Source organism: Rhinopithecus roxellana, chromosome 2, assembly GCF_007565055.1.
Source record: "Rhinopithecus roxellana isolate Shanxi Qingling chromosome 2, ASM756505v1, whole genome shotgun sequence".
Classification (NCBI taxonomy): domain Eukaryota; kingdom Metazoa; phylum Chordata; class Mammalia; order Primates; family Cercopithecidae; genus Rhinopithecus; species Rhinopithecus roxellana.
Window position 1 is genome coordinate 96,589,188 of NC_044550.1, and position 13,118 is coordinate 96,602,305.

A 13,118-nucleotide genomic window follows, 5' to 3' on the forward strand; every position below is an offset into this window, starting at 1 on the left:
AGCTTAGAGTCTGGCCTTTTAAATTAACTTAACAGATACTTATTGGCAATACTCTTAATTTAACAGCTTTGGTCACCTACCCCTTCTACTTGCTAAGATTGACCAGAGGGCAGAGGAAGGATAAAGAATATTGTCTTGTTATTTCTGTTTGAGCAAATGTATGTATGTATGTATGTATGTATGTATGTATGTATATAAACATACGAATGAAAAGGAAATGAGTGCACGCATAATGATAAGTTTATAAGACATTCATGCAAAGAGATGGAATTAATGCCTGATTAACTCAATTTTTTATGTCAGACAAAATGCTATGTATTCAGTTTCGAGAGCACAGAATGATTTGACAAAATGAGAGAAGGTTAGCCGAACAGTACTCAAGATGTGAAAGGGTGAATTATGCAAGTTTAATTAGGAAAATTGATGAGCTGAATTTTTAAAGTTTTGTTTGCCATAATAAAAGGGGTGATGCACTGCCTAGAATTTAAATGCACTGACTCTGGAGTTGTACTGACCTGTGCTCAAATTTTAGAACTTCTACTTACAAGTTCCATTCTTTAGGGCAGGATGTATCCCAAAGCCTACATTTTCTTATTTGTAACATTAGGAACCAAATGGTAACTCCTTCGTTTTTAAAATGTCATTTCTTTTTATTTCACTATACTGTTTAGTTTTCCTTCTCTATATATTGAATCAATCTGGCTATATGTTAATCTATTAATCTATTTTTCAGTATTTTTAAAAAATGAATACTTGCTATCTTAATCATTTCTTAATGTTATCATATGTTTCCTTTTTTCATTTATTCCATAAGTATAAGTATCTTTTTTTTTTTTTTTTTTTTTTTTTTCTTTTTGAGACAAAGTCTTGCACTGTCTTCTGGGCTGGAATACAGTGGTGCAACCTCGGCTCAATGCAACCTCCACTTCCTGGGTTCAAGTGATTCCCCCCTCCTAAGTTTCCCAAGTAGCTGGGATTACCGTCGCCTATCACCACATCCAGCTAATTTTTTTGTATTTTTAGTAGAGACGGAGTTTCCTTATGTTAGACAGGCTGGTATCAAACTCCTGACCTCGTGATCCACCTGCCTCAGCCTCCCAAAGTGCTGGAATTACAGGCATGAGCCACCACACCCAGCCTCCATGTGTATCTTTACTACTTCTTACCATGTAATTTTCCTGAATTTATTCTGCTTATAGTTTACTCATTTATTAGGTTAAATATTAAATTTGATTTTCCACATTTTTCTTTTGTAAGTATTAGCATTAATGGTTGTACATTTTTGTCTAAATATTTTAGCTGGTTTCTTAAGTGTCATAGGTAGTATGTTAATTATCCATTTGTAAGCATTTTAAATTTCCATGTCAACTTCCTCTTTCCTTCATCAATTATTTTGACCTCATTTAAAACTCACAAACTTATAGATTCTTGTGAGTTATATTTTAGTTTTTATTTGTAACTTAGTTGGAAGACTGGTTACACTACATGGTTTATTTAATCCCAATTATTTGTTGCATCTTAATTATGGTCTAGAGAAATGTTTCTTCAAAGTTAATTTTGTTAAGGTAAAGATTCTGATTTACTGGTCTAGAGTTGAGCCTAAGAATGTGCACATAGACACAGATATGATAGGGCACAAGCAGCAAATATCACTGAATTATTATAAAACTATATATCTGATAAAAGTATAGTATTTTCAATGCTAAGAGGTATAGGACTTAAAATGTATAGATCAAATTGGCTTAAAGAACCAGGATAACTTTCTCATGCTATTGAATGCAATTTCCAAAAGAATGTGACTCCATATTTTGGGACATTTATTTTTGTTTGTAAATACAAAACAATGAACAGAACCATCTTGAATTAGACTTCGTAACAAAGTCTGTTTGGAACATATTTGTTATTCAGGAATCAAATTTGGGACTAGCAAAATGCTCTCTAAAAGAGAGAGTAATTATAGTTAAGAGAAAGCAAGAAAACATTATAGAGTGCATTAACATAAGCAATATTCCCATCTTTACAACAACATCCATTGAGAAAAAAAAGACATTTGTCTACTGGTTCCTGATAAGAAGGGATGAACTGCTGCCTCCTTCTTCTCCTTCTTCTAAACACTAGAGATGCCACAGACCCATACAAGAAGTTGACAGGGCTTTGAGGAAAATGATTGTGTTTCAGTCAGGAGTAGGCCAAGGTAGACATCTGGTACAGATGACACAGCAAGTTTGGAGTGCAGGTGCACAACCCTGTGCATAAGGTAATCACATTTATGTAGCCATTTAATGTAACCTGTTTGTGTGATCTCATATCTGGCTTTGAGCCATTATTATCTATGGGTAATATGACTGCATTGCTGACTCTGTAGATGGCAGAGAGATTAAAGCCATGTCCCAACTGCCCACAATCCCTTGAGTGTTCTTTCAGCTACCCACCACTGTCTACCAGCTCCCCTTGGACCCCAGCTTGCATTGGAACCTGACAGTTGATGTAGCTGGCAGGACCCTGAGGTGAGTGAGCCCTCGGCCCCTGATTATCCCAGTTCAGCCATGTGGCCTCAGCATGGGTTATGATACCCAGTGGCTGCCATTCTGCTAGGATGGGCCATGGTAGAAACATGGGTAGTGGTGAACGGGTCCCCGGTGAGCATGGAGAAGGCGCTTAAGTACCTGGAAGCACAGAGCACCGAGAAGGAGCGCACCTTTGCTGGAAGAGTTGGATAGGCATTTTTGGCTATGCTATAGGAAGTGCATGCTGAGTCCATGCAGAATGAAGCACAGTTAAGGGACCTCTAGATGTAAGCAGAGCACCTGGAAGCCCAGCTACACAGCTTGGAATGTGAATTAGGGGCTGCCATTAGTGCAGGCGGGACCAACATCCTGGTCAGAGACCCCTGCTCTGTCTGATACCTAGGAGGAAGAACCTCTGTTGTGGGTTTGCTCAGTGGACCATCAGAAAATAGAGCATGGACAGCCATTGGGGACCCAGGGGCAGGCTCAGGGACCCTCTGCTATGACAGGGCACACGTCATACACTGCCTATACCCCAGTTGAGTTGCAGGAATTAGGCAAACAGTGTTGGCAGTGCTCAGGGGAAGCCCTACCAGATTCGATGCTTCATCTTTGGGATGAGGGAGCAACAGTATTGTATGCCTCCGAAATGGAAAAATTGGCCTCCATTATGATCCATTCCTTCCTCCATCAATGATTGCAGGTGAGCAGGAGGGTAGCACAGGGGCAAGGCAACTACATGCTAATTGAACGGCTGATGGCAGCCATACAAACAGTATGGAATGATGCCAGAGAAATACCAAAAATCGTGAATAAATGGCAATTGTATACAGATTTGGTGCAAGTAATTCAAGAGATGGGTATGCAGCAGGCTATGTTTAATCTGAGTACCTGAGGGCCAGATGATGATTGCTTTACCTCCCACATGAGGGACCTTGTATTGGGCTCTGTGCTGACAAGTGCCTTTGGGTCTCTGGCTGCTGTCCTCACTCTATATGTGGGGCACCACATGCATGAGGTGACTACTGCCATGGTGGCCCTTGGGGAAGCAGAGGGCCATAGGCAGGAACAAGGAGCCTGTGTCACAAAAAAGAGGAAGGTACCCCTTCAACAGCGGACGACCCAATGGGACAAAAAGGGACCCCAGCAGAGATGTGGGCAGATGTGGATTGATTTGATTTTGGCTGGGGTTGACTGAGAGAAAATTGTTAAGCAACCCAATGAAGTGCTGTTAGCTTTGTGGAGGCAATTGTCCCTGGAGCAACAATTCTGCAAAATGCCCAAGACGGAGAAGGCCGATGCTGCTCGACCCCGTCCCGCCTGGATGCTCCAGCTCAAGTACTACTTGCAGACAGGTGGAGTTACAGAGCCTTTTCTGCTTGATTAGGGAACTGGCCAAGGTCCCCGGCTTTGGGGGACACCAGACGACTGGAGGCCACTTGTGGAATTGGCAATCCACTGGTCCCCCACCAATGTACAGCAGCTGCTGGCACTGGTAGACACTGGCATAGATTGTAGACTCATCTGTGGGAAAGTGGATAAGTTTCCAGGCCGGGCTGCATGCATAGACAGATATGGAAAATGGTCAGTGAAAGTGAAACCTGTATCTTTGCACCTTGGCATTGGCTGCTTGGCTTCCTGCTTATACACTGTGTATGTCTCTCCTATACCTGAACACATTCTCTGGGTGGACGTATGCATCCCTGGGCCCAGGTCCTCCCACCACCCCAATGGGTTACTTGCACTTGTCAGTACTGCTTCCCAGGTGGCCATATGGAGAGAACTGAGACTATTAAGAAGTTACAGGAGGTGCAGACAGTGTGTAGCTCCCACAGCCCCTACAATTCTCCAGTATGGCCAGTCAGGAAGCCTGCTGTAACTTGGTGAATGATGGTGGATTATCAAGAACTAAGTAAAGCAATACTTTCTTTACATGCAGCTGTACCGTCTATTATGGACTTGATGGACTGATTGATGATGGAATTGTGACAGTTATCACTATGTAGTGGACTTTGCCAGTGCATACTTCTCAATCAACATTGCTCCAGAGAGCCACGAACAATTTGCCTTTGCATGGGGAGGGCAACAGTGGACTTTCACAGTCGTGTCATAGGGCTATATGCATAGTCCCACCATATGTCATCGTCTCGTTGCCGTGGATTTAGCCACCTGGAAATGTCCAAAAGGGGTCCGTGTATTCCATTATATTGATATTATGTTAACTTCTGATTCTCTTCAAAATTTAGAAGCGGCAGCACCCCTCTTGTGACAACATTTGGCAGCATGCAGGGGCTGTCAATGAATCCAAGGTCCAAGGGCCTGGATTGTCTGTTAAATTATAGGAAGTTATCTGATCAGGTAAGACCAAGGCCATATCAGAGGCCATCATCCACAAAATTCAGGCATGTTTCTGGCCCAACCACGGTGAGGCAGCTACATACTTTTGTGGGCCTCTTGGGATATTGGTGGGCATTTGTGCCCCATTTGGCTCAGATGATAAAACTATTTTATCAGTTGACAAAAAAGGGAACTACCTAGGATTGAGACAATGAGGCTGAGATGGCTTTTCTACAGCCATGTGGGCCACACAGCAAGTGCTGGTCCTATGAGTCTTTGACCCAGGATGCCCATTTGAAATCAGTGTGACTGTAACTGCAGATGGTTTTGGCTGGGGCCTATGGAAGCACATGGAGCACTTTAGAACACCAGTAGGCTTTAGGTCCCAAGTTTGGAAGGGAGCTCAGCTCTGGTATTCATTGATAGAGAAGCAATTAGCAGGGGCATATGCCACCCTTCAGGCTTGTGAGTGAGAGTGTGACGGGATGGGCTACAGTAGTTGTGTGGACGACTTACCCAATGGAGGGGGTACATTCATGGATAACGACCCCCTGGACTGGGATGGCACAGACATCCACGTCAGCAAAGTTGGGTGCCTACTTAGAACCGCGGAGTGCCGTGAGTACGAGCTCCTTAGCAGCAGAATTATGAGAAGTCTTGGGAACTGTAGTTCTGATGTAAGATAAGGCCATGAGTCAGCCTGAGGTACTCTTAAATCCTGAGCTATCAACATCCAAAGAGGGGTGCCCCCATATTCCCTATGAGGCATGGTATATGGAAGGGTCCACCCGAGGTGTTACTGCTGCCTGGGCCACTGTTACGGTCCAACCTAGTACTGATACCATATGGTTTGATACTGGGTGTGGACAAAGTAGTCAGTGGGGTGAACTCAGGGAAGTGTGGACAGTGATCACCAAGGAGGAAACACCTATGGTAATCTGCACTGATTATAGAGGCCTGACCTTGTGGTTAACTACCTGGAAGTTTCAAAATTGGCTAGTTGTCCACCCGCCCATTTGGGGCCAGGTCATGTGCAAGACCTATGGGAAATGGGCCTCCAAAAAGATGTAACTATTTATCATGTGTCAGGTCGTGTGCCTTTGGGTGCCCCCAGCAATGATGAGGCAGATGCTTTGGCCAAGGTTTGATGGACGGAGTCAGCACCTACATAAGATGTAGCCCTATGGCTGCATCGAAAATTGGGTCATGCAAGGAGTAAATTAATGCAACATGTCAGTAAGAGCTGGGGTCTATCCTTGGCCATGCAAGATATCTAGGAGGCCTACCAGAAGTGCCCAGCCTGCGCACAGGCATACTCCAGATGGAGACAGCTCCCAGTGTTACACAAGAGATGGTAGGGCAGATGCTCTTGACTAGATGGCAAACAAACTACACGGGGCTGCTGTCAAGGTCACAGGGGCATACGCATGTGCTGACGGCTGTAGACAGAACCACTGGTCTGTTGTTTGCCTACCCTTGCAGGATGACTGACTAACGACATACCATTCGGGTCCTGCAAAACTTGTGTGCTCTATATGGTCATCCCCTGACCATTGAAAGTGATAGGGGAACACAGTTTGCTGGACAGCAGGTACAACAGTGGGCACAATGGATCAACATACAGTGGAAGTTCCATGTTCCATATAACCCACAAGCTGCTGGTATGATTGAGCGATATAATGAACTCCTGAAAACAAGTTATGCTTTCCTGTTACTTCCCTGTCTTTGCAGGGTGGAGTTCAAGGTTGGACCTGATGCTCCAAACTGAATGAACAGCCACAGAAAGGTGGCGTGGCCCCAGTGGAGGCATTGCTAAACCAAGCCATTGCCCCCATCCAGTTACAGATACACACCAAAGATGACCTCCTCTGACCAGGTATGTGGATGAATGGTAATCTGTTGTTGCCTGCCCCTATGCCACTATAGACAGGGAGCAAAAAAGCTGGTTTTGGCTGTGGACCCTTCAAGTTCCCCATTGCTGATGGCTCCCTATTGTAACCCCCTGGGAAGAGGACCTCCAGTATGATTTACATATCACTCCTTGGATATTTAATATATGGCCTCTGTGATACGTTCCTTCTGGGGACATATGTATTGTCTGTGTGACCTATTATAAGTTCCTCAGTGACTTTGTCATGGATACAAGACCCAAAGGAACCATGGGAGTTGAGAAGGTGTGGTACCATCGCCCAGTGCAGAAGCCCTTGGGGGCTGCATTGTTATCCAGAGGTGAAGAGATGGCTTGTATTTTGCCTGAAGGGCATGATTTACCCTTGATAGTACCTGTGCCTGCTTTGCAGTTTTGACCATAGGTTGACATGCTCCAGTGGCACTGTGGAATGAGCCCACACCTATGTTGAGATGACCAATGTTTCCACCTGTTGGATCTGCACCGTTCTTTCAGTAGCAGCTGCAGACAGTGTACCCTGGCACATATATCCAGCTTCTGTGGAAAACTAGACATGGTTAGAGACTTGGGGTCCCATGGCTGAAGTATGGAAAATGACATGGCAAGCTTTGCATAGGGGTTGCCACAAAACCCATGGCATGCCCGCTCCCTGGCTAACTCATAACTCTATAATGGATGTACTGGTTGGTGGGAAAACACATGATGCCCCCACTACAGGTACCACAATGCATAGAGCATCACTAGGGTAACATCACTGTGTGGTGGTTGCCTGCCATAGCCTGCATAAATATAACATATGTCACCACACCAAATGTATGATGAAATAGGCAGGCTCATCAAGCTGGATGGACCCCAATGGACTTTGTGTCCCCTGGGAGTATGTGGGTCAGTGGAGACATGGGATGGCCATATTTGCCAGCTAACTGGACTGGCTGCTGTACCTGGGGATGGCCTTATGTTCCTGCCACTGTTATACCCACATTGCATAGAAGCATACATAACTGGGAGGTGCTACCTTCCTCGTTTCTGTGAGTGCAATGAGCCCCCTGGTGGCTCTACCCCTTAGCATTAAACATCTCTGCAACAGGTGTCATCACTGTAGAAATGCAAATTACGGCACTTGGGGAGCATACTGCTTGAGCGCTGAATTATATCTGAGTTGCCCTCCTTCTATTGACAGATGAGGTTGATCAAACCAGGAGGGTGGTACTGCAGACCCAGATGGTCCTAGACATATTAACTGCTGCCCAAGGTGGCATCTGTGCTCTTTTGGGGATGCAATGTTGTACCTTCATCTCTGACAATCAACAAAACATTAACAGCAGCTTTGCAGGAAGTTTCCCAGGAAATCAAGACAATTGAGAACCTTACTGAAGAGTTAAGGTCAGAACCTAATAATTATGGGCAGCATAGCAGGGAATATTAGTAGTGAATTGCTGCTCTCTGTGTTGCTGCTACAGCCTATGGGTCCAGGGTTCTGCCCTGTGGGCACATCTCCCCACTAGGAGGACTCCCTTGAGTTAGTGGGTAGAGTGTAAGGAAAATGATTGTGTTTCAGTCAGGAGTATACCGAGGCTGACATCCAGTACAGCAAGACACAGCAGGTTTGGAGTGCAGGTGCACAACCCCATGCATTATGTAATCATATTTATGTAGCCATTTAATGTAAACTGCTTATGTGAGCTCATATCTGGCTTTGAGCCATTATTGTCTGTGAGTGATATAGCTTCACTGCTGACTCTGTAGTGGGGGAAGAGAATAAAGCCATGTTGCAACTGCCTATGTACCCTGAGTGTTCTTTCACCTACTTGCCACCATCCACCAGCATTTGTTCTACCCCAGGTCATGTTGAAACCTGACAAGAGCTGAAAAACCTGGCATATGATCTCCGAGAATTACTCGGTTAACAAGAAGTAGTTGGGTCACACGTAAGGGAAGAAATTGAGTCAAAAAGCAAAAGAGGGTGAAATGTCACCGTGAAAAACATTGTGTACCAGAAGATTTTAGTGAAAGCATTTTCCCAAGCATGCATTGGGAAAAGCATTGCCTGCTGAAACATCATTTGCCTGCTGTTTTGGGGAAAAACCGTGAAATAGCAATCAGCACCCTGGTGCTGACAGAGTGTGGAAACAAAATCAAGGTGATTCTGTGAATAAACAGGGTGAATAAATATCAGTTTTAGGGAGAGTTTTAGGGAGACCAATAGTTTTGCTGAGCTGAGCATTCTCTCCTCCACAGTGGACTTTTCTTATTTTTTCTTTCTTTCTTTGTTTTTTCTTTTTTCTTTTTTTTTTTTTTTTTGAGACAGAGTCTCACTTTGTTGCCCATGCTGGAGATCTGTGGTGCTATCTCTGCTCACTGCAGGCTCCGCCTCCCAGGTTCATGCCATTCTCCTGCCTCAGCCTCCCAAGCACCTGGGACTTCAGGTACCTGCCACCACGTCTGGCTAATTTTTTGTATTTTTTTTTAGTAGAGATGGGCTTTCACCATGTTGGCCAGGATGGTCTCGATCCTCTGACCTCGTGATCTGCCTGCCTTGGCCTCCCAAAGTGCTGGGATTACAGGCGAGAGCCACCATGCCTGGCCCACAGTGGACTTAAGATCTGAAAATGGGCAGGTCCAATTCTATCTTTTAATACCAGGGTTTGTGGTCTGCCTCTGGTTTCCTTCTTATACCACACTTAAAGTAGGAGTACGAACGTTGTATTGGCATCTCCCTGTACATAGATACATCTAACAGTAGAAACTCAGAGAAATGCAAAGAAACATCTGAGGCCTTCAGCTCCCATAACAGAAGACAAAAGGGCTAATTAATTGATACCAGATCATACCAGGTTATAAATAATTTTGTTGGCATTCTTGTGATATTGAGAAAGATTTTCTTTCCTCCTAATTTCTCCACTTACTCCCTATTAGCTTCTTCAAATCTTATAAAGGTCTTATCTATGATCTTTACATTTTATTTTCTGTGTTTTAATTTGTACATATAAAATGACTCTCCTATAGCTATAAACATCTTACAGGCTCTTCTTTCTAATGAAGTCCTCTGTACATTCTATATTTCTCTTGAAATAATGTGGTCCTATCTTAATATTTCATTTTATCACTAAATTTTTTGAAAGAGGAGTCAACATGGAATTCAATACTACATCATTTTAAGAAATCTGGTTTTCATTCTCCAATGCAGATTCATAACCCAAAAGCCTTCTAGTTACCGAGTCCTACAGAAAACTTATTTGACTGTTTTTACTAGTGTAAAAAGACATCAGTATTTTTAAAGCTTTCTCATTCCTTGTTTTGATTATAGTGCTTTCACTTAATACTCTTTTCTAACAGACTTTCCTATCCTCTTTGTGAGATGTTCTTTAATGGTGGAGGGTTTTTTAAATATATTTTTTATCCTTGGACTACTAGTCTACATACTAACCTGCACAATATTTTCCAGGTATCTTGACTCAGATCTCATCTAAAACTCATGATGTATATACAAATTCTCATCTCCAACTCAAATCTCTTTAGTGAGCTTCAGATTCCTATTTATAATCCTGTCCTAAACAACTTCCATCAATATCCCATATACACTTCAAATTCAATAGGGTCATATCCAATTGCATTATTTATTTAATCTCCCCTTCTCTGCAGTATGATGCACTGGTCTTTCCCCTACAGTATCTATCTCAAAAAAAAAAAAATGATTCCCCTTTCATGTGGTCACGCTAGCCACCCAAAATTTTTCATGAATTTCTTCATCTCTTTGACCTCCCTGCATTAAAATGAGTACCAGATCTTTTCACTTATATTTTATTTAATGTCAAGTAAATACCATTCCTACTATCTATATGTCACTGCCTGACTTTAAGTTTTCATTATCTTTTACCTAAAAACTTTCATATTGTCTATGTCCAATCCTTCCACCCTGTTCTCACTTGAAATATCTAGTAAGTTAATTTTTCTAAAATAAACAATTGATCATGTTAATCTCATTTTTAAAATTCTTTAGTATATTAAGAAAAAAATTGTTAAGGATGACAACACAAAGCTCTTCAGGATCATCCTCTTTCTATTCTCTTTGTCATGTTTCAGAAACAGAGTGCTTATCCTCTCTACAATTTTCTAGTTTTTAATTCAGTGATTTAATTTAATATTTCAGTGTGATGACTGTGAGGCAACTGTTAGGGTTCAGTCTACTTGATGGAGAACTCTGTCCCTCTGTCCCTCATATAATCTAATCATATTGTATTGAAAGTACATCTTCCACTTGGTTGCTCAGGCAGTGAGCAGTTATGAAATATATTTGTCATAGTCTTACTTTTCATTTCATATCTTCAAGTAGCTCTTTCGACCAATGGTCTAAACTATAATGGCTTAATTTTATAAAGCTTTTATACTAATTTAATGTAATTGAAATGGAAGTGTTTTACATTTTCCAAATGCAAATAAATGGTAAAACTGCTTTATACAAAATGATTTTAACTATTCCTTTGATAAAGAAGCTTGCAAATATTCTTTCATGTTCATAACTCTCCTACAATTATGTATTTTTTAATTTTTATTTGTTAGCTGAATAAAGATTGTTGTGCTTATAATTATTTTGAAATATGGCAACAGTTCATTGGAATATCAATAATTTTAATTTTAATTTTAATTTTAAATAAGCACAGATTTCTTATACTATATATTTGACATTTTAATGTTGTCTTTCTCCACCTGAGGACTAGGATTTCCTTCAAGTTTAGGTGTACCAAGTTACTGGATAAACGTGGTACATTTTCTGAAAGCATCAATTTTACACAAAAAAATTTGGGAAAAGTTTATATTAAATGTTTCTCAATTTTACTTTACTAGAATAAAACATTCAAATGCATTTTAAAAACCCATAGTGAGACTTTAAAATAATTTTTTTTTTTTTTTTTTTGAGACAGAGTCTTACTCTGTCACTTAGACTGGAGTACAGTGGCTTGATCTTGGCTCACTGCAACCTCTGCCTCCCAGATTCAAGTGATTCTCCTGCTCCGCCTCCCAGTAGCTGGGACAACAGGAGCGTGACACCACGCCTGGCTAATTTTTATATTTTTAATAGAAACAGGGTTTCACAATGTTGGCAAGGCTGGTCTGGAACTCCTGACCTTGCTATCCACCCACCTTGGCCTCCCAAAGTGCTGATATAGGCATAAGCCACCGTGTCCGGCCATTTAAAAGATATTTCTTACTTACATTGGACATTTCAAACCACACACCAAGACACGAGGCAAATATTGACTTACTTCTGATATTGAGCTTATTTCAATTGAAAATATTTCAGAAAGACAGTTTGCTATAGAGAAATTATTTTAGTCTTTGCTCAGGCATGTTGGTAAGTTTAATTTTATGCTTTTTTTATGGAGGAATATGCAGTGATAAGAAATAAGGGATTGTTTTTCTAATATTTGACTCAAATTTCAGATTTGGCTTTGAATTTAGAGAAAATGATCACACATATTAATTGTAACTTTCTGTAAAAGAAAAGACTACATGTCAATCTATTATAAGAAGACAAAATAAATTGAATTTCTGGCATCTGAGCCTCCATTTATGAAACTACCTTTGCAAAAATTGTAACAGTGAGAAAAATTATGACATAGAAATAGTTATTACGTAACTGACTCCATCTTGCCTTTGACCTTCAAATTGTCCTTAGGTAGGGCATAGGCTGACCTAACTATAGGAGGAATTTAGTTTATAGTGTAACTGAAACAAAGTTAACAACCCTTTCCTGAAACAAACCCCCTCCTTTCCTAAGGACCTGACCGCCTTTGTAAAACTAACAACTAAGCCAAAAGGTTAACAATTGCGGTTCAGGAATCAAGCAGCCAGAGGCTACAAGATTCCTAACCTCCCCAGTTGCTCCTATGGATAACATCACTATTGTAAAACCTAAGATTGGTGTTTGAGGTATTTTTCAGGCCCTGCCTTCTGATGGACCAGTGCCAAACTATCTTTAAAACCTTAGACTCGGGCCGGGCACAGTGACTCATGCCTGTAATCCCAGTTCTTTGGGAGACCGAGGCAGGAGGATTACCTGAGGTTGGGACCTCGAGACCAGTCTGACCAACATGGAGAAATCCCTTCTCTACCAAAAATACAACAATTAGCCAGGTGTGGTTGTGCATGCCTGTAATCCCAGCTACTTGGGAAGCTGAGGCAGGAGAATCGCTTGAACCTGGGAGGTGCAGGTTGCAGTGAGCTGAGATCGCACCATTGCACTCCAGCCTGGGTGACAGAGTGAGACACCATTTCAAAAAAAAAAAAAAAAAAAAAAAAACTAGAAAAACCCTGGACTCCAAATTTTCTGAGAGACGGATTTCAGCAATAAATCCCTGGTCTCC